Source organism: Chrysemys picta, chromosome 1 (assembly GCF_011386835.1).
Source record: "Chrysemys picta bellii isolate R12L10 chromosome 1, ASM1138683v2, whole genome shotgun sequence".
NCBI classification, from domain to species: Eukaryota; Metazoa; Chordata; order Testudines; family Emydidae; genus Chrysemys; species Chrysemys picta.
The window spans coordinates 297,826,112-297,854,029 of NC_088791.1; the positions used below are offsets into that span (position 1 = coordinate 297,826,112).

A 27,918-nucleotide genomic window follows, 5' to 3' on the forward strand; every position below is an offset into this window, starting at 1 on the left:
AGTTTTTACTTATACACCCTTATGGATATTTGAGAGAATTATTTGAAAATGTATGTGATGTTTTATAAAATAAGACAGATTCTATACTACAAAGCTTTTAAGTGAAACATCTTAAAGCACTTAGAGAGAGAGATGTTGTGTAATTTATCTGTGACATAAAGGAAAGATTATTTGAAGAGTGTCATATTTCAATTAAAAGTTCCTAGAGTAGGAAATAGCATCAAAAGTAGATGAATTTATATGTAGTTTTTCATTAATGATTTGTTGCTAGGCTGGTTCTACAGAAATATTTTCACATTCAAATTCTGGAAATTCAAGTCACTGTGTCTCTTCAATATTCAAGCTCCTTAGGGCACTGTTCAAACTACATTTTTATTTCTGCGGTTTTGGCTGTGTAAGCCTAAATACTTGGCTCAGATCTCGACTAGGAAGCCAAAAACAGTGCTCAGCACTGCTCCCATGGAACTCAGGCCACAGTTTGGCAACACCCTCTGACTAGCACAAAGCAGAGTCAGGCCTCTCAATTTGCTGATACACTACACTGAAGATGGGGGTATACTGACTAACTCATCTAGGAATGTTCAGCGATATTCACATACCGGGAAAGAAGGGGCCTCTCACTGGCTGACTTGCATCATCCCCACAATTTTGCTAAATTGAAAGGGTAATGCAATAACATGTCTGTCTGCATGCTGCTAATAAGCACTTGGGACTCCACAACCCCATGGTTAACGACTCGATATTACAGGGAAAGAACATTTTTAAAAATTAAAACACTGGAAATAGAAAAGGGTCAGGACCTGCAAGCTTATTAACCCCGAAGACAAGACATGAGGGGTGGGAGTTGGATTGTCAGCCTTTGAATTCTATTTAAAAAAAAAAAAAAACTAATGAAGGACATTTTAAAAAACAAACATCACATTCAGGTGGGGCAGGGTAACTTTGATTATTCCGATTTTTAAATAAATTAACCACTTTTTGCTAGTAGGTTTCTTCTTTTTGTGGGGAGAAAGGGGAAGAAGTAGTAATTTTTTATATGTTAGCTTCAAGGATCACAAGGCTTATTAGCTACCTTTTCCCAAAAGGAATTAACCTACATACATCTTCTGAACATAGCCTCTGTACTACATAGTCACTATTTTCACTACAATTCCAACAGGATTTTGTATCACTAGACAGGTAAGCTTTTTTCCCCATCCTAGATGGAGTCCATTGAATTCTAAGAGGCCAATATTTACAACAATGGGAAGTATTTTGGTTACCTTGATTTCCAAATGCCCAATCTGAGGTACCCCAAAGTACTGGTGTGATGCTGCACCCCATAATGCTTTATATAAATATGCTTATGAGTGTAAATATGACAACTGGAATATGTTTTATGCTAGATATGCCATGTAACATCTCTCTGCAAAGGTTATGATCTACTGAATATATTCATCCTATTTGTATGTATGTATCATTTTTGTATTCGAAGTTATGAATATTGGCTATGTACTTGTTTGATTTTAAGTAGCCTCAGTGAAGCATTTGGTCAGCTTCTTGAGAAAAGACTATTCTCAATAAGTGCCCAATCAAGAAACACTTAAGCTGACAATGAACTTTGAGAGATGCCAATCCACATCTGAGCTTTCCTGGGAATGTGGCGTCGGCCTGTAAAGTTCTGAGTCATGCATGGACATGTGACTTGCCCATTTGACTCCAAAACTCCATCTTGCCGCTCAAATAACTCTTTCAGCCTTGGAGGTGGTTCCTCCAGTATAGGAATGAGACACATTGCAGGGTTGTGTGGGAAATAATATACTTCCACTTCCTGAGGTTGTGACCTGTAGATAAACAGAACCTCTCAGTCTCCACAGCTAGAAAGTCCAACATCTTTCATGCGCTCTAAATTCACAACAATATTTCAGTGACAAGTATTCAGTTAGGGATTGGTGAAAGAACATGCTTGCTTTTGTTTTATTTTAGGGGGGAAAGTGACAAAAATAGTGAAAAGCAGTTTTTAAAGCAACCTTTCTCAGATGTTTGGCTGGGCCTGTTAACATTAGAAAGAAGAGTTTCTTTATGATGGGCAGTAGGCATGGGCAGGGCAGGTGTGTTTCATTCTTGGTGAGAAATTCTTCTGCTCTCTTATATTTTACCAAGTTATTTTGTCATTCCCGTGACATCCTCATGATCATACATGCACAAAAGGCAAAAACTTAATACTCAAGCTCAAGCATTCAAGAAGTCCAGAGACTAATAAGATCAGCAGTGCGCAGGTACTAGGAATAGTCGAAGGAATGGCTGAGATTGCAAAGTGATATTATGCACTCACAGTGCAGGCCTTCCCCGAGATCTTAAAGACTTTTACAAACATTAATGAAGCCTGACATCATACCAGTGAGGGCATTTAAGTACAACTATCTCCACTTTTACAGTGGGGGAACTGAGGCACAGAAAGATTAAATGACTTGTCAAAGGCCACATAAGAATCTATTGGGAAAGTCAGGAATAAAACCAAAATTTCTTGGCTTCCAATTCTGTGCTTTATTAACCACAAAACCAAATCTATTAGTTTTGTAGATTACCACAGGCCTATCAGCAAACATTTATCAACCAAGACTTGGGGTGGTGTAGAATGCCATTCAATAGGAACAAGAGCCTAAACTAAAGGTTCCTCTTCCCCTCCGGCCCCATCCAGGATTCTGAGACCTAGACAACTAGACCTCCGGTAATTTTGGGAACATGCAAGATGGTAAAATCTGTTTTTTAATCTCAGCAAATCTGTGGGATAAAGTTTAGCAGACTGATTTTCATGTGAATCTGAAAGGGGGGAGGGGAGAAGATCTGACTATTTACACAGATCTGAGTTTATGTTCCTACAGCTCAGAATAGATGATGTGCCATTGCTAATCCAATTAATCTAAAAGAGCATTTAATAAAAAACAACCAACCCACATCCACCAAATAGCAAAACCCAACAGCTTCAATGGGAAGCTTGGAGTCAGCTTGTCAGGTGGGAATGCTAAAATGAGGTAAAGAAAAAACACTGATAGGCCACCACCCCTTTTCCATTCTTGAAGATACTATTATAATGGGCCAAAACAAATGCTCTCAGCCCAGCTGAGTTTCCAGTGACTAGACTGGCAGGTACAGAAACCTGTTCAGCCAGCTTACATGTTCACCAGCGTGACATACGGAAATGTTTAGTGTGACTAGAACTCTTTAATACAAATATAAACTTAATCAGATTTCTTTTCATACACTTTATAGGCTCCCCCCTGAGCTCTCCTTTATTTCTTGATCACAGTCTTCCTTAAAAGAACCCAGTATATCAAAGCTTATAAAGACAATAAAGGAGGGAGAAACAACGTGGGTGAGGTAATATCTTTTAGTGGACTAACTTCACTATTGGTGAAAGTGACAAGCTTGAAGAAGAGCTCTGTTTATCTTGAAAGCTTGAGTCTTTCATAAATAGAAGCTGGTCCACTAAAAGTTATTACCTCACACTCCTAGTCTTTCTAATATCCTGGGACCAACATGGCTACAATAATATTGCAAACAAAGAAGGAGGCATGCAGACAGCAATATTACTTCAGTCATCAGCAGATCCCATCATTATACAGTAACTCAGTTAAACAGTTCAGTAACAAATACTTCCTCCTCCTTCCCACAAACACAAGAATGACAGCATGTGATTCATTCAATCCATTCTTCTTACATGTTACTTGAGATAAGCAGTTTAGTACTGAAAGTGAATAATTGTATAACATTTTACACAAATTCAGGCAAGAAAACGTTGTATGTTTTCTTATCCTTTTAGGTATACAGTATCTCCCTGTGTACCAGAATCACAACATTCTATTAACGTATTTACCCTGAGATGAGTTATTTTTTAATACGTAAATAAAATATCTTCATTTCCTCCCACCCCATCACTGTATTAAAAAGCATTGATGGCTTGTAGATTGTGTGCTGGTAAATTTCACTATCATTTTGCAGGCTAATTATGTATTCTTGCATCTCCCTCACCCCCCCCCCCCAAAAAAAATGTTAAAAGGACAATTAAGGTTATAAACTCAATCACTCAGATTAGGAAATGCCAGAATTCAGGCTGCCCATGCAATGTTAATTCAGCCCTTTTGTGTATATGTGTTACATTTATACTCTTTAATTACATGATTACATACTAATTTTTTCCACAGGAAAAGGCACTGAATGGACAGTGTTCTAGAGATGAATCAGGGGTGTGCACCAAATGAGGCTGTTATTTGGATCAGAATTGGGAAGTTACATGGTGAATGAAGCAAGGGATTACAGGAAAACTAGGGACTGTCCCATAGTTAAAAGCAGTTGTATGATGCCCTGGAGAAATGGATTCTATCCTGCCTCTGCCACAGAGTTCCTATATTATGTTGGACAAACCATAAACCAAAATTTTCACATTTGCTTACTAACTGTGTGTTCCAATTTTCTGGGTACTCAGTGTGAGATACATGGGGTCAGATGTGCAGGTGTGCTGGAGCACTCACAATCCTGGAAAATTGAGATAATAATACTGCTTAATCTCACAGAAATATTCTGAAGATAAATGCATTAATGTTTGTGAAGCACCCAGGTACTATGGTGAGAATACTATAGAAACGCACAGGAGGAAATTAATAATTTTGTATTCAATGTAGGCTTTGGATTGTGTGCATTAAATAAGGCCTGTGAGCAATGAGGAGAATAAAAAAATAAATATAGAATAATTCCCATTCACTTAATGGGTATGGGGTCCTGCGGAAAAAATAGTACGTAGTCTATCTCATAATGCAAACACACAAAGCGGAAGGGGGAGTGAATTAAGCTTGCACAGGTACCTTAATTCTGGCATTTCCTAACTTTTGAGTGCTTGACTTTGCAACCTTAACAATGCTCTTTTAATATAGTTTTTTGTTGTTGTAATTTCCTAGGCTTTTAAAAAAAGAAAACAGAAAAATTCTATCACATGGAACTATCCTGACACTCACATAGATCATCAGCAGGATTGGAATCTTTAGATCCACCACATAGACCTCTGCCACTTGAGCTAATGTAGTTACTGACAACAGTAGTACTTTATCTTCTTTAGGGACTAGTGCTAGAAGGTGATGAGAAATGTAACTTGCAAGTAGGTTTTGCAGATACTTGCTGACAGCAGAAGAAGGGTAACACTCAGGAGTCTTTGGAATCCCTACCTATAGCATGGCAACAGTGATGTTTGTGAAACATAAGCAGAGGCCAATCCTGCCCATTGAAGTTCACAGCAAAATTCAAAGTCTCTAATCATGCAGGATCAGGTCCCTTAACAAATTAATGTTTGGGAGATTAAAGCCATTATTTAGGTGCTATTATTATTTACCTATATACAAGGGGAATTTTAGCCTAATTTCCATTTAGATTAGTAGTAATAATTATGGAAGCAAGAGAAACTGGTAATAGAACACAAATTAAAAAACAACAACAACAACAAAAAACTTGAGACAGCAGCCAAGAGGAGAAAAATAACACTCTTGATCCAGCAGTTCAAACAAGTATTTATTCTTTTTTGCTTTATATTAGCCATTATTGGAAAGTGACCCATACCACCTCCATTCACTTGGTCATATCTTTGAAAAGAGTCATATCACTTTCTGTGACACTATGATGCATTAAATAATTTGGCACTGCAATGGGTTTACCACCACTAAAAATGGGCCAAGTTCTAAAGTCCTTACTCAAGCAAAACTCCCCAGAGACTTAAATGAACATTTCGCCTGAAAAAGGACTTTCAGACTGGCCCATTACTTCAGAGAAACCTAGAAGCTAGAGATGGAAGAGACCTATTAGATCACCCTCCATCTCTTTATTTATAATGATGTATGCAGTTACACGTGACAATTTGAATATATACTCGAATTTTATATACTTAACAGTTTCTGAATTTCTTACGCAAGTGACTATGCTCTCATTTCTCTGTATCTCAAGAGCAAAGCTGCATCTGCAAGCACCTCACTAGAGAGAAGCAAGAGAAGTGATATATTGCAGCTATTTTATTTTTGGAATCCCCACTGTAAATAAAACCCATTTCCAAAGATATGCCATGGATACAGAATATTTGTTAGCAGAGCCAATGCCTTATGTAATAGAAGTAGTACTGTTTAGGACTGCTTTTAACATACAACACACAAACACCATACTAGTTTACAATGCTACAAAAAGGTAACAAGAAGTAAGTGAGAATTTCATTACCAAAAAGCTATTGATAAACCAAAAAAAGAAGTCTTAATTCATTACCTAATTTTATTTAATTCAGACTAGGTAATCTTAGCTGATACTCACTGTGTACAAAAATGTCCAGGCTTGTCTAAACAACAAAAAGCAGATACATGATGAGGTGCTGAAGACAGCTCTCTGCCAGACCCAAATCAGCAGGCCAGTTGGAGGACCCTTTACTTATCTTCCATTTAATATAAGTTCTTCCTTATTATTGACACGTGGCAGAGAAAACAAATTCCAGAATTCAGTCTCAACTTGCTTGCTGAAGACAGAGTAACTGTTACCTTTTGGAAAAAACGTTAACAGAGATGATCACTAAAACACGCACACTCACTTAGAGTAGCTGTAAATTTCCACTCTCCTTTTCCTGGATTCAGATTCCAAACCTCATTTGTCTCTCTAATCTGCCAGGGGCAGTTCTGTTTCTGGTCAGACTAGCTCTGTGTATGTATGTCTTCCCTCCCTTCCCAGCTTTCTCTCTCACATACGCCACACACACCCTCCCTCTGTAAACTGAGTTCCACGTCAGAGGAATGTGTGTAAAGCGAAAGACAAAGTAATGTCTCTGCCAACAGAATTTTCTAGGGTTAAAGTCACAAATGCAACAAATCTACATCAGTCACATAAGTTTTCCCTTATCGGTCTTTTAGTACAAAAGCCCACCACAGATGCCTCTTTCACACCCACAGTGTGGTAGAGGTTGCTACAATTACATTATTCACCTTACCCTTCTGTTTAGAATGTAAATAAGGGCTTCTAAACAGTTAATGGTTTATGGTTACAAGACACTAAAGTCAACATGCTACCACAAGAGCTCTTTGGGCACAGGGGATCTACCCATAGGCTGCTGGTTCCTGTTTGAAAATATATATATATATTTTTTTTCTTTACTCAATATTTCAGTGCAAAACGCAGAATTTATTCTGAGCAAAATAAAATCCAATAGACATCAAAGGTGTTTCTCAATCCAAGTGTATTTTAATTTTATGACAATGTCAGTATAAGACAGGAAGGAGAAATTCACATAATAAAAATCTACTGAAACAACATATACTACCAACTATTAACAATCATGGGAAAATATAGCAAACTGCAATTAACTTAAAGGCTCTTCTTGGATAGGTGGGGGAAATGGAAAGAATGTGTGTGTGCACGCTTCTGTGTGTTATTTTAAAGCTTCATTTTTCTCTAACACCAGTGATTCTTCAGGCTGTTTCACATATGTCCAGAGGGAATTACATATGCTTTTTCCCTACAGCTAATGTCTAATGTACATTAAAGACCATGCAAAGAAAATTGTTTTACTAACTATTGCTACCAATGCTGTGTTTTAAATTCCTTCCTCATCTTATTTCTGCTCTGTTTTAGCATTATGATGAGCGATGATATATACATGTGCTGAAAACAACAGTTCAGGGTGTAGCTTGGGGCTGAATTCTGTATCTCAGCGTTTTGTCAAGTTCATTATGATCTCACATTATTTAAAAAGTGTGTGTGCACATAGCAGATTTATTTTAGAAACCTCTCTCTGTGTCCACCACATGTTAGTGCTACCTTCCCCTGTCCTGTCATGTCTCAATTTAGGACTCAGTCGTGGTAATTAACCACAGCCTTATCGTGGAGGCAGTGCAGAGGAGTACCACCACACTGGGAACTCTGGGAGGCACTGAGCCTAGAAATCTGAGGAACGCAGGTGCAACACCACCCTTTTAAAGAGTGCAGCTTCCGTTTGCAGTCACCAAGCTCAGCTGGCCAGGGCAGAGACAGGGTTGGGAGAGAGACTCAATTTGGAAGAACCTAGAATCAACAATCTTTAGTCTTTGTACTCAAAGGAGAACAAGGACTAAAATATATATGACCCTGCTCCTGGCACCATCTCCCATCCTTATGCATCCACACAGGAGGCACTACTTTGTCCTCAGAAAGATCTTCTTTTACTTGCTTGTAAAGCAGCACACACATTTATGCTTAAAATAATAAAGCATCACTGAGGCACCTAGGCCCCAAAGTTTTAGAACCATATATTGAGATGGTGCTGAAACCATGGTTAAAGCCAACTTCTGAAGTGAAATGTCTTACTACTAGTTCACCCACACCCAAAAAGGAGCTTCAGGAAGAGGCACTGGTGATTCAGCAAGTGGCACTCTTAGCACCAAGTCAGTTCTAACACAGTCCCCCAGCACGTTATGGGGCGCTTTGCTACTGGAGGTTCCATCTTTTGAATAAGACCTAAACAAATCTAACAACATGTAGTAAAAGATGCAATTGCACTTTTTGTAAGGGTAGAGGCATTCATTGTTATTTCCCAGTCAAACGCCATCTAGCATAATTACGTCCTCCCCACATCACTTCCATTGATGTTTCAGATGGAAAAAGGTGCTCTTTCATTCCGGTCCTAAACTGAAATACAACGGTGGTGTGCACTATAGAATGTTTCCTGAGTTTCACCACAGAGAAAAAGCCACATTTCAGTGGTAGGTTAAGTAAGCCCATTGGATGGTTTGTATATCATTACATTTGTAGAAGCATTTGTGGTATATACCGAATAAGAAATGCTATATAAACATAAGATTATCATAGAATCATCTAGTCCAGTCCCCTGAGCTGAAACAGGACCAAGTAAGCCTAGACCACTTCTGACAGGGATTCGTCCAACCTGTTCTTAAAAATCTCCTATGATAGGGACTCCACAACCTCCACTGAAAGCCTATTCCAGACCTTAACTACCCTTAGCCCCGGTCTACACTATGAGGTTAGGTCAAATTTAGCTGCGTTAGGTCGATTTTATAAGCAATGAGTCTACACAACCAACACTGTTCCGTCGACCTAAAGGGCTCTTAAAACTGACTGTTGTACTCCTCCCCGGCGAAGGGAGTAGCGCTAAAATTGACCTTGCTGGGTTGAATTTGGAGTAGTGCAGATGCAATTAGACAGATTTGGCCCCCGGGAGGTAGCCCAGAGTGCTCCAATGTGACTGCTCTGGACAGCACTTTCAACTCCGATGCACTAGCCAGGTACACAGGAAATGCCCTGGGAAATTTTGAATTTCATTTCCTGTTTGGTCAGCGTGGCGAGCGCAGCAGCACAGGTGACCATGCAGTCCTAGAATCGCAAACAAACTCCAGCATAGACCGAATGGGAGACACTGAATCTGATTGCTGTATGGGGAGAAGAATCTGTGCAGGTAGAACTCCGATCAAAAAGAAGAAACGCTATATATGCCAAAATCGCACAGGGCATGGTGGAGAGAGGCTACAACAGGGACACACAGCAGTGCCACGTGAAAGTTAAGGAGCTCAGTCAAGCCTACCAAAAGACAAAGGAGGCAAACGGTCGCTCCAGGTCAGAGCCCCATACAACCCGCTTCTATGATCAGCTGCATGGCATTCTAGGGGGGGACCCTACCACTACCCACCACTGTCCTTGGACACCTGCAAGGGGGAAGTCTCACGCAAGAGGGAGGAAGATTTTGTGGATGATGATGATGAGGAGGAAAATGCACAGCAGGCAAGGGGAGAATCTGTTCTCCCTGGCAGCCAGGACCTTTTCATCACCCTGGAGCTAATACCCTCCCAAGGCAGGATCCCAGACCCTGAAGCCAGAGAAGGCACCTCTGGTGAGTGCACATTTGTAACTACAATACAGGGTTTAAAAGCAATTGTGTTTAATGTTTGATTTGCCCTGAAGAATTGGGACGCATTTGCGGCCAGTACAGCTACTGGAAAAGTCTGTTAATGTGTCTGGGGATGGAGCGGGAATCCTCCAGGGATTTCTCCATGAAGCTCTCCTGGAGGTACTCTGAAAGCCTTTGCAGAAGGTTTCTGGGGAGGGCAGCCTTATTTCGTCCTCCACAGTAGGACACTTTACCACGCCAAGCCAGTAGCAAGTAGTCTAGAATCACTGCAGCACAAAGCATGGCAGCAAATGGTCCTGGGTTTTGTCACATTCAAGCAACATTCGGTCTTTATCTTTCTGTGTTAGCCTCAGGAGAGTGATATCATTCATGGTCACCTGGTTCAAATAGGGGAATTTTTGGAAGGGAACAGTAAAAGGACCCCGTTCATGCTGGGCTGTTTGCGCTTGGCTAAAAGGGATCATCCTGAGAATAGCCATGCAGTGGGGGGAGGGGTGAAGGATCATCCCAGAGAATAGCTACGCGGTGGGGTGGAGGGAGGGGTGTGCTGCACATCCACCCCAAAACCGCAGCCCCTCCTTTTAAATGGCAAACCCAACCAGCATTGTTTGCTATGGGAAAGGAGGGTGCTCCAGTTTGAAACCATTCCCACATGTTATAAAGGTGGAAGAAGCCAACCCCGCGTACTCTTTGGCTTACTATGGCTGCCTGGAAACCAAATTCTGTTGCCCAGCCGTGTGTGATGTGTCACCATACAGGCAAGCGCTCAATATAAAAGGCAAAATGTGACCTTGTACCTAAAGCACATGTGCTGTCTGCTGTGAATTGCTTGATTCACTGTGAAAGAGTCTCCCTTTTGTTCTCAGAAATGTACCATCTTAAATTTTACTCTTCCTTTTTATCCCCCTGCAGGTGCAAATGTTTCTATGCTCCCCCTATCATCTCCATCCCTGAGGTTATTACAGATTAGAAGGCGGAAAAAAAAACGCACTTGCGATGACATGTTTTCCGAGCTCATGCAGTCCTCCCACACTGATAGGGCACAGCTGAATGCATGGAGACATTCAGTGACAGAGGCCAGGAAAGCATTAAGTGAGCGCAATCAGAAGACGCAGGAGGCGATGCTGAGGCTAATGGGGGAGCAAACGGACATGATCAGGCATTTGGTGCGGCTGCAGGAAAGGCAACAAGACCACAGACCGCTGCTGCATCCACTGTATAACCGCCTGCCCTCCTCCCCCAAGTTCCATATCCTCCTCACCCAGACGCCCAAGAACACGGGGTGTGGGGGGAAGGCTCCGGGCTCCCAGCCACTCCACTCGAGAGGATGGCCCAAGCAACAGAAGGCTGTCAAACAGTTTTGATTTGTAGCGTGGCTACAATAAGCAATGTGGTCTTGTCCTTCCCTCCTCCCCCACTCTACCCGGGCTACCTTGTCAGTTAGCTCACATTAATAAATAAAGAATGCATGGTTTCAAAACAATAGCGACTATTTCCTTTGCCAGCTGTGATCAAAGACGGGAGGGGGATTGGCTTACAGGGAATGAAAATCAACAAAGGGGGCGGGTTTTCATCAAGGAGAAACACACACAACTGTCACACCATAGCCTGGCCAGTCATTAAACTGGTTTTCAAAGCCTCTCTGATGCGCAGTATGCCTAGCTGTGCTCTTCTAATCGCCCTGGTGTCTGGCTGCTCAAAATCGGCCGCCAGGCGATTTGCCTCAACCTCCCACCCCGCCATAAATGTCTCCCCCTTACTCTCTCAGATATTATGGAGCACACAGAAAGCAGCAATAACGATGGGAATATTGGTTGAGCTAAGGTCTAACCTAGTCAGCAAACAGCGCCAGCGAACTTTTAAATGTCCAAAGGAACATTCTACCACCATTCTGCACTTGCTCAGCCTACAGTTGAACTGCTCCTTACTACCGTCCAGGCTGCCCGTGTACAGCTTCATGAGCATGGGAGCAAGGGTTAGGCTGGTTCCCCAAGGATAACTATTGGCATTTCAACATCCCCAACAGTAATTTTCTGGTTGGGGAAGTAAGTCCCTTCTTGCAGCTGCTTGAACAGCCCAGAGTTCCTAAAGATGCGAGCGTCATGCACGCTGATATCGCTAAAACGTTCATTGTGATCCACCAGTGCTTGCAGCACCATTCAGAAGTACCCCTTGCGGTTTACGTACTGGTTGGCAAGGTGGTCCGGTGCCAAAATAAGGATACGCGTTCCGTCTATCGCCCCACCACAGTTAGGGAACCCCATTGCAGCAAAGCCATCCACTAGGACCTGCACATTTCCCAGAGTCACTACCCTTGTTAGAAGGTCAGCGATTGCATTGGCTACTTGGATCACAGCATCCCCCACTGTAGTTTTGCCCACTCCAAATTGATTCCCGACTGACCGGTAGAAGTCCGGCGTTGCAAGCTTCCACGGGGCTATTGCCACTCGCTTCTCAACTGTCAGGGCAGTTCTCATCTTGGTATTCCTGCGCTTCAGGGCAGGGGGAAAGCAACTCACAAAGTTCCAGGAAAGCGGCCTTAGGCATGCAAAAGTTTCGCAGCCACTGGGAATCATCCCATACCTGCAACACTATGCAGTCCCACCAGTCTGTGCTTGTTTGCCAGGCCCAGAATCGGCATTCCACTGTATCAACCTGCCCCCCTGCCGCCATGATGTCCCAAATTGCCACATCCCATGCTTTCACAAATGTCTGTGTCCATGTCCTCCTCACAATCGTCCTCGTGCTGTCATCACTTAGCCAGTGTTTACAATGCTCATAACAGCAGCACTGAGCTGAGCGGGCTCCATGCTTGCCATGCTATGGCGTCTGCATGGGTAACCCAGGAAAAAAAAAAAGACGCGAAACGATTGTCTGCCGTTGTTTTCACGGAGGGAGGGAGACTGATGACATACCCAAAACTACCCACGACAATGTTTTTGCCCCATCAGGTATTGAGAGCTTAACCCAGAATTCGAATGGGCAGCGGAGACTGTGGGATAGCTACCCACAGTGCACCGCTCCGTGAGTCGATGCTAGCCACGGTATTGATTAGGGCTTTGGAGCGGAGCCCGGAGCAGCTCCGGAGCAGTGGAGCACACTCCTCCGACTTAATGCGCTTAGTGGGGACATACACAATCAACTGTATAAAATCACTTTCTAAAGATCGACTTCTATAAAATCGACCTAATTTTGTAGTGTAGACATACCCTTATAGTTAAAAAGGTATATTTAGGGAGTGAGTGATATATTGAGCTCTGTTGAATTATATGGCCTGGTTATTTTCATTCAGAATTTAGATTTGTTTTGGGGACTTTTAATTATAGGCACTACAGGCTGTGATTGTGTGTGCAGTCAAGTCGGGCACCCTACTGCAAGTCTTCTGCCTATAGAAATTCCCTTTAACAGGAATTCTGTGCATGTACATCATGCAGCAATGAGTCTTTATTCTGAGGGGCTGCATGAAGTTGCTCAATCCTCACCCCTGATTAGTACACTCAATGAAGAGAAATATTGCAGATTTTTTTTTTTTAAATCTATGTACCACCTTTCTAATGTGGAATTTTGTCTGGAATAGCTTGTGTAGAGAGTTGAGGCCTTTACAGTAGTTGATCTTCAGATAACAGCTAAGGCCCTGATTCAATGTACCCCAACATGGCATATTTATCCAGCTGCTGTTTCCTGAACCTCTGGCTGCTGCTAAGTAGTTAACTATTTCCTTTGACAAGGGCTTCCTTTGATAATTTAGTTTTGTTTCAGTATATAATTTGTGCTCATCTCAACTCCTAAATTTAAAGTCTTGTCAAAATATACTCAACAACTTGTTTGCACATGCTAACGAACTCTGACTTCTACCTATTTGAGTCCCATTACATTTTTTCCTTCTTTATGAATGCAGATCTCAGGCTGAATGTATGGGTAAAGTTCTTTTTTGAAAGAAATGACCTTATTTTCTTAACTTAAAAATCCCTCCATCTATTAGAGCAAAGAAATAAAACACACATTACCACATTTGCCTTTTATTTTCTACAATGATAAAAGGAAATCTAAAAAGCTTTGAACCATATGTGGTAGTGATAAATTGCGGCATCAGGAAATAAATTTATAAATCTAAATTATATTCATGTTCAACATCTAATCATCCATATGCAAAGTAGTTCCAATAAAATATTTCTAGAAACTATTACTAAAATTATTTCTTTGTTAAAATGTGTGGGGTAGACCGAACACAGCATGATGTGGTATAAGTAGGCTTGGCAGAATCTGGTTTTTTTTTATAATTTTGATGGATAATATCAATGCTTATTAATAATTTTTATTGATTTAGATTTTCACAGTGTGCGAAATTATGGCCGCAGTCAGACAATTATATAATGACAGTAGATGTTGAAATTCAAAGAGTTAAAGCTTTATAACCATTAAAACACAACTGTCAATACCACCTGTCAAAATATACAAAGTAAATATCCTTAAACTAAATTAAGTTCTCAAACACTATTTCTTACTTTGTCTATCTGTAGATTTTGATAATCATTTATATAAATATTTTTTTCATCCATTTGTGTGTCTACGGTGAAACTGATGTTTACCACCATTTACCGATAAAAATCTAGTCCTTCCAAGTCTAGATATAAGGTTTTTATCAGCATTATTAGGGATGGCCTAAAACAAAACAAAAACAAAACCAAACCAACAACCCACCACTCAATATGGCCATCCCAAATTCATGTCAATAAAACCTTTCTACCCCCTCATCACATTCTTTCTGACCCTATAATTTTTATATATAACCCCCCGAGGAGGAGTGTGGATATGTACATTATGTAAATTGTGTACACACACAAATCCTGTTGTCAAGGCTGCTTCCCCACTCTGAACTTTAGGGTACAAATGTGGGGGCCTGCATGAAAACTACTAAGCTTAACTACCAGCTTAGATCTGGTCCGCTGCCACCACTCCCAAAGTGCTAATTCCCTTCCCTGGGTAGCCTTGAGAGACTCTTCACCAATTCCCTGGTGAATACAGATCCAAACCCCTTGGATCTTAAAACAAGGAGAAATTAACCATCCCCCTCCTTTCTCCCACCAACTCCTGGTGGATCAAGATCCAACCCCCTTTGATCTAAAAACAAGGAAAAATCAATCAGGTTCTTAAAAAAAAGGCTTTTAATTAAAGAAAAAGGTAAAAATCATCTCTGTAAAATCAGGATGGAAAATAACTTTACAGGGTAATCAAACTTAAAGAGTCCAGAGGAATCCCCTCTAGCCTTAGGTTCAAAGTTACAGCAAACAGAGATAAACACTCTAGCAAAAAGGTACATTACAAGTTGAGAAAACAAAGATAAAAACTAACACGCCTTGCCTGGCTGTTTACTTAAAAGTTTGAAATATGAGAGACTTGTTCAGAAGGATTTGGAGAGCCTGGATTGATGTCTGGTCCCTCTCAGTCCCAAGAGCAAACCCCCAAAACAAAGAGCACAAACAAAATCCTTCCCCCCACCAAGATTTGAAAGTATCTTGTCCCCTTATTGGTTCTTTGGGTCAGGTGTCAGCCAGGTTACCTGAGCTTCTTAACCCTTTACAGGTAAAAGGATTTTGGAGTCTCTGGCCAGGAGGAATTTTATAGTACTGTACACAGGAGGGCTGTTACCCTTCCCTTTATAGTTATGACCCCTGTGAAAACACAACCTAGAGTGAAAGCCAAACTAGTGGTCTGCTGCTCACCAAGGTACAGAACAACAAGGTGAAGACGGACCCTACGGATAAATCTACGCAGCAAACAACCACCCACCGCACCAAGATTCAGAGCCCAGGTCAACTGCCTTAGCCTCATGCTGCGGGGCTAAAAATATCAATGTAGACATTCACACTTGGGCTGGAGCCCGGGTTCTGAAATCTGGGGATCTCAGACCCCAGGCTCCAGCCTGAGAGGGAACATCAACACTGCTATTTTTAGCCCGGCAGCCCAAGCCTTGCAAGCCCGAGTCAATCGACCCTGCCTCTCAGACTAGGCTAGGATGACCAGATCACCCAAGTCAAATATCGGGATGCAGGGGGGCGGGGCCAAAACAAACAAAAAAACCACCCTTCCTCCACAAGCACTGGAGGGAGGCCCAGGAGACGCAGGGGAAGCGCGGGGACAGGGTGAGTGAGAGTCCGGCCTGGCCCCGAGCAGGCAGGACTCAGTCAGGCGGTAGGGAGAGATGCGGGGCTGCCCGCGGGGCCAGGCGGTAGCTGTTCTCCCCCCCTGGGCAGCGGGACTCGGGAGCAGCCACTGCTACAGCTCCCACTGCCGCGGGGGGAGGAAGCGGCTGATGGCCAAGCTCGGCGGCTGCGGCTCTGGCGCCCGGGCCCGAACCTGGGCCTGCTGCGGGGACCCTGCAGCACGCACGCTGTGCCCAGCCCCTGGCCAGTCGCGTCTGGGCTGCTGCCCAGCTGGTGTTATCCTGCAGCGGCCCCGGAGTGGGGGCAACAGGCCCCAGTCCCCCCCGTCCCGCTCGGGTCCCGCAGGGGAACAGGCTCTGGGGGTTCGGGCCCGGGCGCAAGAGCCGCAGCCGCCGAGCTTGGCCATCGGCCGCTTCCTCCCCCTGTGGCAGTGGGAGCTGCAGCAGTGGCTGCTCCCGAGTCCCGCTGCCTGGGGGGGGAGAACAGCTGCCGCCTGGCCCCGCGGGCCGCCCCCCTACTCTCCCTACCGCCCGACTGAGTCCTGCCTGCTCAGGGCCAGGTCGGACTCTTACTCACCCCAGCCCCGCGCTCCCCCTGCATCTCCCGGGCCTCCCTCCAGCGCTTGTGGAGGGAGGAGGAATGGTGAGCCTGGGGAAGAGGCGGGGATTCGGGGAGGGAGCCAATGGGGGGAGAAGGGGCAGAGTTGGGGGGGGGAGCGCGCGAGCACTTCCGGGCTCCAGATCATTTCCTTGTTTGTCCAGTGTCCCGACTGCACATCGGTCGGGATGCGGGACAAACAAGGAAATATCGGGACAGTCCCGATAAAATTGGGACATCTGGTCACCCTAGACTAGGCACTGTGGGTTTCCGTAGAGAGAGATTTCAGAGTGGTAGCCGTGTTAGTCTATAGCAGCTGTATCAGTTAGTCTCCTCGTTGTTTTTGTAGAGAGGCGCTCCATCCTCGCCTGCACCCAACTGGAAGGAAAAAAGAGGAAGGAGCAGAGCTTCCCATGTCTCTGAAGAACAGAAAACTGGTATCCATCTTTACTGGCTCCCAGTGCTCAAGTCAGTGATGTTGCCTCTGTGATTGCTGTAGCTGAGTTGCTGCTATTGTATTTTGGCTAAAGCCGAGAGCAGGATTGAAATAGTTTCTTCATATAAACTATTTCAAAAAATGTAAACAGATCATCATGATCATGTTATTCCTTCTCCCTCCCCTCAGCTCCCTCTAGTGTTCCCCAGCATGGACTGCATTCTTTCCTGTTCTATTCAGTTTGCATTAAATATAACTGCAGAGGAGAAGAAAGGCAATGTTAATCTTTCTAAAGAGTTCCAATTCCTGGTATGAATCCAGAGCTCACTCCACCAGTTGGGTTCCTCTTCATTTCTGCAGCAGTCCCATACTTACAAGAGCAGTGTGAGCCCCACTGGCTCACAGAAAACTAAAAAAAAAAAAACCCCACAATCAGAAACACTGTACCAAAACAAGACATTTGTTGCACACATCTCTCCCCCTGGAGAGAACATACACGACAGATGATAGTCATGTTGCTTAATGCACTACCGGAGAGCACTCAGATACTATAGAGATTAATATGGTATAAGAAGCCATATAGAATACAACAGAATCTGGTCTAGGCAGTAGTAGCTGGAGACATGATCAACAGCCTTGTCTCAGGGCTTTAAGCAGTGCTGGGGAAGGGGCCAGAGGTGATATGGAGTCCTGTATCCAACCACCAGTAGTCTTCTTGGAGCACATCATCCATACTGACTTCAGTCCCAACACTCACTCACCTGCACTGGGCTTTTTCTCCACATAAGTGCAGTACTATCATACTGTATATAAAATAAGAAAAACTTCTAAAAAATTCAATTAAACAACTCCTTCCCCACCTCCCCCATCCCCACAGTAAAAATTAGAGGTAAAGCAAGCAGAACTTATTCCTCTAATACAAATATTTTAATAATATCTTGTACTTCAAAACTAAGCCCAGCACGTGAAATAGAAATACAGGATTCAACTTAATCATACCTGCTCTGAAAAAATTCACTTACAAGATACACTGGGACACAGAGAGAATGTAATAACTTCTTCTTGGCTTCTCAATACCATTATAATCATAACTCTACTTCCCATTTTATGAGTGGAGAGAAAGAGATTAGATTGAGGGATACACGAACACAATTCTACAATGTGAACTTTTATCTGGAGCCTTATTTTAAAAGAATGGTGGTAAAATCAGCAACATGCCAAAGAGATGAATAGGTATATTTTTACATTTCAGCATCCCGACCTGTTCAAACTGCACCTGACCCAAGTCCATATTAATTGAACACCAGTTTCCTAAAAATATCTTGCCATACTACTCAGAACATTCAAAAAGAAATCTAGAAGCATATGTGAAGAGGGAGGCCAAAAAGTGAAAGAAAGGAGCAGTTTAAAAGGGGCTTTGTTGAAGATCTAAAACGTATGCTATCTTGACAGATGCCCTCTAACACAGATCAGAGCTTACTGTATTTCAACAACGAAAAAAAATATAAAGAGGAAAGCATTGCCCAGTGTGCTGAAAGATAATCCTAGGTAACAGTATTAACAATGATGATTATACAGTGCATAGTGCCATTATTCTCCAATATCCCATATTTGGAAACAGGCAAAGAATGTAAATAGTGTCTGGTTTCTTCAAAATTAGCTGTTTGTCCCTAGTTTCAGCAGAACATTGATGGATTCTTTTATTAATATCAGACACAACAGTAAAGTGCTTTGGGCTACCGCAGGTGACTATTTCTCCTTTCATCTGATATTTGAAAGGTATGACATTTTATTATTCTTGAAAAACCATGTAAAAGACTGAACTGCAACAAAGCATAATTGAATAGGACGCCCATACCCCTAACAATTCTTGAAGCTAAAAATTATATCACCAGAAGTATAAGAAGATTTGTTTTCATCCAGTTATGACTGTTTTGAGCCCCAAATGCAATATTCTCTGAGCAATTTCCATTCTAAGAGTCTTTACACAGTGCTTTAAAAAAAAAAAAAAACAGTTGTGGAAAATGGAGAAAACACCCCCCCCCCCCACAGAATCAAGACTCTTTCACAGAGAATAATGCCCTATGTTTCTACTGTGCCTTCCATCACATGATCAAGATATTTTACAAACAGAAGAAAATTACGTCTCACAAAATTCCTGTGAGATAAATATTACATCCATTTTACAAGGAAACTGAGACAGAGAGAGCAATGCACACACGCGCGCACACACACCCCCTCCCGCCAAGGCCTGATGATAACAGGAAATATGGGTACTTCAATATCTGTAAAAATGAAGCCCTAGTATCTCAAGTTGCCCACCTAAAAAACAGTGGCCATTTTTTAAAGCATTGTTTTAAACTAACTTGCTCAAAGTAAAAACAGAAAACCTGTGACAAAACAGAACCTAGATCTGCTGATTCTGAGTCCTGTCCTTTACTCACTAGAGTCTTATGATCACAAAGGACTAAATTAAGCTATGTAATCTGTACAGTGTTCGAAGAACCTCAAAACTTGCAAGTAGTGTCAAAATTTCCCCAGGAACATGGTCTTATTGTAATGATTAATGTAGATAAGACCTTGATCAATAGATGGTACTGTAAGTTTATTTCAGTGTTAAGTTGTTCTCATCTTGTATGTTAAGTTGTTGAATCTGACTTGGGGGAGAGGGGTTAGCAGGAAGTTCAGTCCTGATTGTGGGTGCTGCAGTGTTCCAATAAATCCCATGATTCTACAAGAGTGTTACAATGGGTGGCAGCAGCTTCAAGATTGCAAAAGCACTTTTGCCTGAGAAGGAATTTACTGGTCATGCAGATGAAACTGGAATTCTGTGAGAACTTGAAAGACTTTAAGCTACTGCTCTCTACGAATGAACGGACTGAGAGCAAGCAGCATGGTACCTACCAGTGCTTTTCAATGGTGATGTCAAAGCATTTTACCAGCAGCATCCCAGCATGGATCGTGGTTCTTACAGACAATTATGCAGAAATACCAGAAGGAATGGCAAGTCATTACATTGTAATCTTACACCCCCATTACTGCTGGCAGTAAGCCTGGTGCATAACCTGTTCTGTGTGAAGCACAGTGCAAGAGCTCTGCTAATAAAAGAACATTAACTCCTACTTGTGTATATCTGGATTTACTTTCATAAAGACTACATAATTCTTGATTTAGTCACAGAGTACAGTGCTTTATTTACAGCACAGGTAATGGCAATACAAGCTTACTTATCTATGTGCCTCAGTCTTGTTATGAGAAGATCATTTCAGAAGATTCACCTCTCTGCTTACACTCCCACTACTTACAGTGTTTTTCTTGATGGGGACATTTGCCATTAGGAACTAGACTAAGATCATCAATCCATTTCACATAGGCCCCTGAGCCATCAGATGGAAACAACTATTAAATCACTACTACTAAAAACTACTGGAAATCACTACTAAATTAATTCAGATTCAACTTGGGACCTTAAGGCAAAAAGATTTGTATTCCATTATCAAGCCTCCAAAACATCAAGTCCCCTCCCTGCTATCAATTGGTCACGTGTGTGTGTGTTCTGGTAATTATAACCAAAACATTTTTGTAGCTGTGATATCACAAACATAGGCAACAACTTCTGACAGAAGAACAGTGGTTTGAAAGCTGGCTGAATCTGGCTAGATCACAACATGAGAGCAAGACTACTGCCAGACACTCCTCCTTCCTTGTAACTTACCAAAGCAAAACAGAAAGACAGGGATGCAGAAAGGAACCAGGGTGGATAAAAATCAATGATTTAAAAAAAAATCAGATTTTTTAAAATTTAAATCGGATTTTTTTGATAAAATGCTTTTAGAGAGGAAAAAACCTATCTAAAAATAGTTTTAATTAAGATACATTATAGCTCAAAGATATCTCATCATGGAATAGGGATTATAAAGTCTAATTCTATAGTATGAGACAATATATGATATGCCAGCAGATCGAGGGACATGATCATTCCCCTCTATTCAACATTGGTGAGGCCTCATCTGGAGTACTGTGTCCAGTTTTGGGCCCCACACTACAAGAAGGATGGGGAAAAATTGGAAAGAGTCCAGCAGAGGGCAACAAAAATGATTAGGGGGCTGGAGCACATGACTTATGAGGAGAGGCTGAGGGAACTGGGATTGTTTAGTCTGCAGAAGAGAAGAATGAGGGGGGATTTGATAGCTGCTTTCAACTACCTGAAAGAGGGTTCCAAAGAGGATGGATCTAGACTGTTCCCAGTGATACCTGATGACAGAACAAGGAATAATGGTCTCAAGTTGCAGTGGGGGTGGTTTAGGTTGGATATTAGGAAAAGCTTTTTCACTAGGAGGGTGGTGAAGCACTGGAATGGGTTACCTAGGGAGGTGGTGGAATCTCCTTCCTTAGAGGTTTTTAAGGTCAGGCTTGACCAAGCCCTGGCTGGGATGATTTAGTTGGGAATTGGTCCTTCTTTGAGCAGGGGGTTGGACTAGATGACCTCCTGAGGTCCCTTCCAACCCTGATATTCTATGCATCCGAAGAAGTGGGCTGTAGTCCACGAAAGCTTATGCTCTAATAAATTTGTTAGTCTCTAAGGTGCCACAAGTACTCCTGTTCTTTTTGCGGATACAGACTAACACGGCTGCTACTCTGAAACCTATGATTCTATGATATTCATGTAATGTTTAAGAAAAGTTCATGGATTAGGGACCCAAATTTATGGGGCTCCAGGGACCTCTGTATAGATTATTATCTTTCTATCTACCCAATGGGACTCAGTGCTCAGTCTAGAAGATACCATCAGAAATGCATAGCTTTGCAGTTCTCAAACTGTGAATTTGTGGCTCCAGAGATAACATGCTTGTTAACAGCAAAAATGTTTTTACAAAAACAAATAGAGGTGAGAAATAACAGACCTAAAACCTACTGTCCCTCTGCAAATTTGTGTACACCGAGTCAATCCCTTAACTCTCTCTAAAAGTGTAAAGTTTCAAAAAGTTCAGTGAATAGAAGATTGTTGGGGGCAGAATAGATCTGGACAAGGAGAAGAAGTCTGGAAATAAATGTGAGAAGGGAGGGACAGGCAGTAGAAACAAAAGTGAAACTGTTTGAGCAGCATATCCAGAAGTCTTGAGGTCTTTCTGAGTGTAGCCTTCATTGATTTGAGATCTGCCATACCATTCTCTCACTAGAAGGGAAAACCTGTAATAGCAGCAGGACATAAAAGAGACCCAGTTTGGGAATATTTTAATGAAGTTCCTCTACCTATGGGCAAGACAGGCATGCATGCAAAATGCAAACAGTGCAACAAAGAAATGCAAGGCCTGGTTGCCCCAAATGAAACAACATCATGAGAAGTATTCCTTCTCAGGAGGCAGCTGCATTGAAGATGATGAAAGGAACATGTCTGAACATGCAGGAACTTCAGGTTCATACTTCTTTCTTAAGGACTGCCTATCTTCCTTCTGGACTATTCTTGAATTCTCATGTTTGAGCAAAAATTACAGTTGTTACTCTATGGTACTATCATTTTAGATGCAGTTGTGATAAAAAATAAGTATCTGAAATAGGCAGATCTTCCTTTTACAATTTCACCTTTAAAGTATTATTCAGTGTCAGTGAATGCAATGAGTAATACTAAATGAGCAGTATGGTAATAATAATTAAATAACTGCATGAGAACCAGATTACAAAAAGAGATAATTGATGACAAAATTGCCCTGTTTGTTTATGCAACAAACTCTCTGTATGACTGAGAACCCACACTTCATTAACATGGTTCAGTCATTAAGACCAGGATACAGTCCACCCAACAGAGCAGATGTCGCAGGCAAATTGCTGGATAAAGTGTATGAAAGAGAAATTGAGCAGCGTGCAAAAGGTCTAGAGGGTGAAATTGTTAACCTGAGTCTTGATGGGTGGAGCAATGTCCAAAATGATCCTGTTGTATGTACTTGTGTGACAACAGAAGAAGGGAATGTCTTCCTTACAGAAACATTTGATACATCAGGAAATGCACACATAGCAGAATACTTACTGCTACTTCTTGTAATAGCTATAACAAACTGTGAAAAATTCAAATGTCTAGTACGCAGCTTGGTCACAGACAATGGTACAAATGTATCCAAGATGAGAAGAAATTTAGAAGAGAGTCCCAAGCTAATAACATACAGTTGCAGTGCTCATTTGATGCACCTGCTAGCCAAAGACTTCAGTATTCCAGAAATAAAGGCTAATGTTGTTGAAATTGCAAAATACTTCCGTAACAACCACTTTGCAGCGACTGCTCTGAAAAAAGTGGGAGGAACCAAGCTAACTCTCCCACAAAATGTGCAATGGAACTCAGTAGTGGACTGTTTTGAGCACTATATCAAGAACTAGCCTAATCTGATGACGGTTTATGAACAAAGTCGTGAAAAAAATAGATGGCACTGTCAAAGCCAAGTTCTCAACATTGGACTTAAGAGAAATGTTGAACACATGCTGAGTACCCTGAAGCTTATTTCTGTAGCCTTGAACAAAATGCAGGGAAATAGCTGTTTTATTGCTGACGCTGTTGAAATTTGTAAGGAACTGAGTGAGACCTTAAAAAGAGAACTATGCAATGACAGAGTTAAATTACAAGCATAAAAAAAAACAAATGGGACAAGCACTATCTCCAGCTCATTTTCTTGCAAATATTCTCAATACTCGGTACTAGGGTCAAAGCTTAACTGCTGAAGAGGAGTTGGCTATGACATGGACATCCAGCAATCATCCCTCCATAATGCCAACTATAATAAACTTCAGAGCTAAGGGTGAGCCATTCAAGAAATATATGTTTGCTGATGATGTTTTAAAGAAAGTCATCAGAAACTGCTGAAGTGATAATCTCACTTTTAGCAGCAGTAGCTTCTTCTGCCAGTGTAGAAAGAATATTTTCTTCCTTTGGACTAATTCATTCCAAACTGAGAAATCGTTTAGGACCTGAAAAAGCAGGAAAGCTTGTTTTTCTTTTCCAGATTATGAACAAACAGGAAAATGAAGAAAAAAGACGACTTAGTTAGCTGCAGAAGCCAATATTTTAAGTTTCTCATGTTGACCTCGCTGACAGAGTCAATTTAATTTTTGTTGTTTTTTTAAAATGTTTAATTTAACTATTTTAGTTAAAAACAATTTTAACAAAAACAAACCTGATTTTAAGAAACTTGAATGTTTAACTAAGTTCAAAAATTCATATGCCTGTTTTGTTAAAATATTATATGTTTGCTGTTGAAGAAAAAAAAATCCAGAATAAATAATGATGTTGTTTTAGTTAAATAAAACAATTTAAATGTTTGTCTGGTGATGTTCTCCTCCTAATACAGAATAGCAAGAAAATTCTCCAAATATTAATGATTAACCTGTTGAACTGGAGATAGTTTACCTCCCAATGACTTCATAAATATCTGCTTCAATTACACTGCTCTACAGCCAAAATGCTTCTGAAATAAATGTAGTCAAACTTTACTAATTCTGGGTCACTGAGAACGAAAATGATGCTTAAAATTGTTGATTGGCTCTAGTTTTCAAGATATGCTATTGGGTCAGTATATACGACCCTTGACTTGGGAATGGCGGAGGATAAGTGAGTTATAAAGGGAAGCGATCTCAATTTAAACCAGGAATGACTAAAATACATATTTGACTGGAGATATGAATAAATCTATGACTGGGTTTGGACAGTACTTGCTTTTTAGGCAAAACAATGAATGATGCAATCTGAAGCTGGTATTGCGTCATACATGATATGAATTGCATCATGTTATTCCTAGAAGTCATGGATGATGCAATCATAACGAAGCTTACATCACTCTGCTGAACAAATTGCCCTATATCAGCTCTAGAAATCATACAGTGTCGTGCTCTCTTATTTGTCAGTGTTTGATTTTGCAAAGGGACACATTTCTGTTTAGCCAAAGTGAGCAGAGATGCCTCGTACTTGTGTGAACAGTGCAGATAACTTCTGCTATGTTTGTGGTGAAGTGACTTTTGCATCACAAAAGCGCAGTATAACCACTATGGTTAAGAAAGCCTATCACCTTTATTTTGGCTGCAAAATTGGAGATCAGGACAAGAGGTGGGCCCCACACGTATGCTGCAACACTTGTGCAACAAATCTTCGCCAGTGGTTGAACAGGAAAAGGAAATCTATGCCTTTTGCAGTGCCAATGATTTGGAGAGAGCCAACAGATCATACCAGCAATTGTTACTTCTGCATGGTGCCTCCAGTTGGGAAAGGTGTGTCAAAGAAGAAAAAGTGGACTGTGCATTATCCAAACATTCCATCAGCTATACGCCCAGTACTCCACGGAGAAGGACTGCCGGTTCCTGATGCACCAGAATCACTCTCACTTGAGTCAGACGAGGAAGAGGAAGAGGTTGAAACTTCTGGTCCTGAACCATCAATGTCACAGGACCCACATTTTCTCCCATCCTCCTCCTCTGAACCACACCTCATAACACAAGATGAACTGAATGACCTTGTCAGGGATTTGGAACTACCCAAGAGTAAGGCAGAGCTGTTGGGCTCCAGACTACAGCAGTGGAATCTCCTGGCAGGTGATGTTAGGGTTTCCATGTTCCGTGACCGTCAAAAAGATTTTGTCCCATTCTTCTTCATGGAAGGTGATCTTGTAGCCTGCAACAACATCGATGGTGTGATGGCAGCCCTCAACACTGTTCACGATCCAGATGAGTGAAGACTGTTCATTGATTCATCGAAGACGAGTCTTAAAGCTGTTTTACTGCATAATGGCAATGTTTTGCCATCAATTCCAGTTGGTCATGCAGTCCATATGAAGGAAACCTATGACAACATGAAACAACTTTTGAGGTGCATAAACTATGACCAACATCAGTGGCAGCTTTGTGGCAATTTGAAGGTTGTTGCTCTCTTGCTTGGTCTGCAGACTGGATACACAAAGTACTGCTGTTTTCTCTGCGAATGGGATAGTCGTGCAAGAGATTCCCGCTACATCAAGAAAGATTGGCCACTCCGACAGTCATTGGAGCCTGGGAGGAAAAGTGTTCAGCATCCACCACTTGTTGAATCAAGGAAGATTTTGTTACCATCCTTACACATCAAGCTGGGTCTGATGAAGAACTTTGTCAAGGCCATTGACAAAACACAAGCAGCTTTCAAGTACCTCCATGGAAAATTTCCAAGGTTAAGTGAAGCTAAGATAAAGGAAGGCGTCTTTGTTGGTCCTCAGATTCGTGAACTTCTTCGAGATGATGCATTTGACCATGCACTGCATGGCAAGGAAAAGACGGCATGGAAAGCCTTCCAGTTAGTGGCAATACATTTTCTCAGAAACAACAAGGCAGACAATTACAGGTTGTTGGTGGAAAACCTCCTCAAGGCATACAAAAGCCTTGGTTGCAACGTGTCACTAAAGATACATTTTTTGCACTCTCATCTAGATTTTTTTCCACTGAACTGCGGAGCAGTGAGCGATGAGCACGGTGAGCGATTTCACCAGGACATTGCAACAATGGAGAAACGCTAGCAGGGCAAATGGAGCCCATCAATGCTTGCAGACTATTGCTGGACAGTGACAAGAGATGCTCCATTTAATGAATACAAGAGACAAGCCAAGAGGCGCCGAGTAGACACTGAATAGGACTAAACTATGTACATAATAGTTTTTTGCCTTTTGTTTCATAATACATTTTATTTATATAACCCTTTTGCTGATTTTTAAAGTGTTACATAAACAGGACAGGTGAAATATTATCATGTAAAGCAACCATAAACACATGAAAAGACCTAGGTTTACATTTTATGATTAAAACTCTACTATCTACACAATATACATAGACATAAAATGTAAAAACTTAAATATATTAGAAACAGTAGCCAATCAGTAGTTTTAATTATCATATTTGAATTCAGCACATCAAAATACATAATAAATAGCACATTTTATCTCTGAAGCAGACGACTTCTCAAAAATTGTAGACCAGTGTTACCTTTGGTAAATTAAATAACCAATCATTCATTTTCTGATATAGCTGTAAAACTAATCAGAAAAGTTTTCAAAATAAATCACTTAAAATGTATAGTGTGTACCTTCTAAAAATGAAACCTACTTCTCTGAGTTGTGAAGAATATGTATTAAGGTTATAATAATCAACAAGAATGCACTTTTATGTAGAAATCCATGATTAAATCGAGTCTTCCTGACTAGTGATTTCATCAAATCCACCCTGAAAGGAACAATGGCATAACTTGACCCATAGTGCACCTATACATAATTTGAATGAAATATCAGTGTTTGACCATGTTTAGATATAGTAGCAACACTTTCTAATAGTAATATCTTACCTGAAAATTGAGGTAAAATACATAGGTGGTTTTAAAACCAATGATTGTTAATTTTTTTTCCTAAACAGAAAAAAATTAATGTATTCATTACCATTAGTAGAATTAATTAATAGAAGGCCAGAAAAAAATTATTATTCTCTAGTCTGACCCATGCAGGTCACAAGCCATCCAGACAGAAATTCATCGAGCCCAACAACTTGTTGAACTAGAGCATCTCTTTTAAAAAGACATCTAATCCAGACTTAAAGACTTCAAATGATGAAGAAGCTACATTATCCCTTGATAAACTATTCCAACAGTTAATTACGCTCATTATTAAACATTTGTGCCTTACTTCCAGTTTGAATTTTTCAAGCTTCAACTTTCAGACATTGGATCTTATTATGCCTTTGCCAGCTAAAGTGGAGAGCCCTAAAATATCAGACATCTTATCCTTGCATCGATACTTCTAGATCGTGATCAAGTCACCTCAATCATCTCTTCAAGAAGCTAA

The 27,918-nt window shown here is 41.3% G+C and overlaps 1 protein-coding gene across 14 annotated transcripts in view; it reads right to left on the reverse strand.

Moving 5' to 3' along the window:
- Positions 1-27,918, reverse strand: part of CAB39L (calcium binding protein 39 like) — a 101,387-nt gene that overhangs the window by 61,081 nt on the left and 12,388 nt on the right. For 7 of the 14 annotated variants that reach the window (XM_042842734.2, XM_008168300.4, XM_065593878.1 and 4 more), the window contains exon 2: positions 6,322-6,542. The exons of 3 other annotated variants lie outside the window; for them this stretch is intronic. The gene's annotated coding sequence lies outside the window, so the exon portion shown is untranslated. Of the gene's footprint in view, positions 1-6,321; positions 6,543-6,592; positions 6,996-27,918 lie in introns of those variants that run through there. 4 more of the 14 variants (XM_042842732.2, XM_065593943.1, XM_024104543.3 and 1 more) reach the window with 4 other exon arrangements.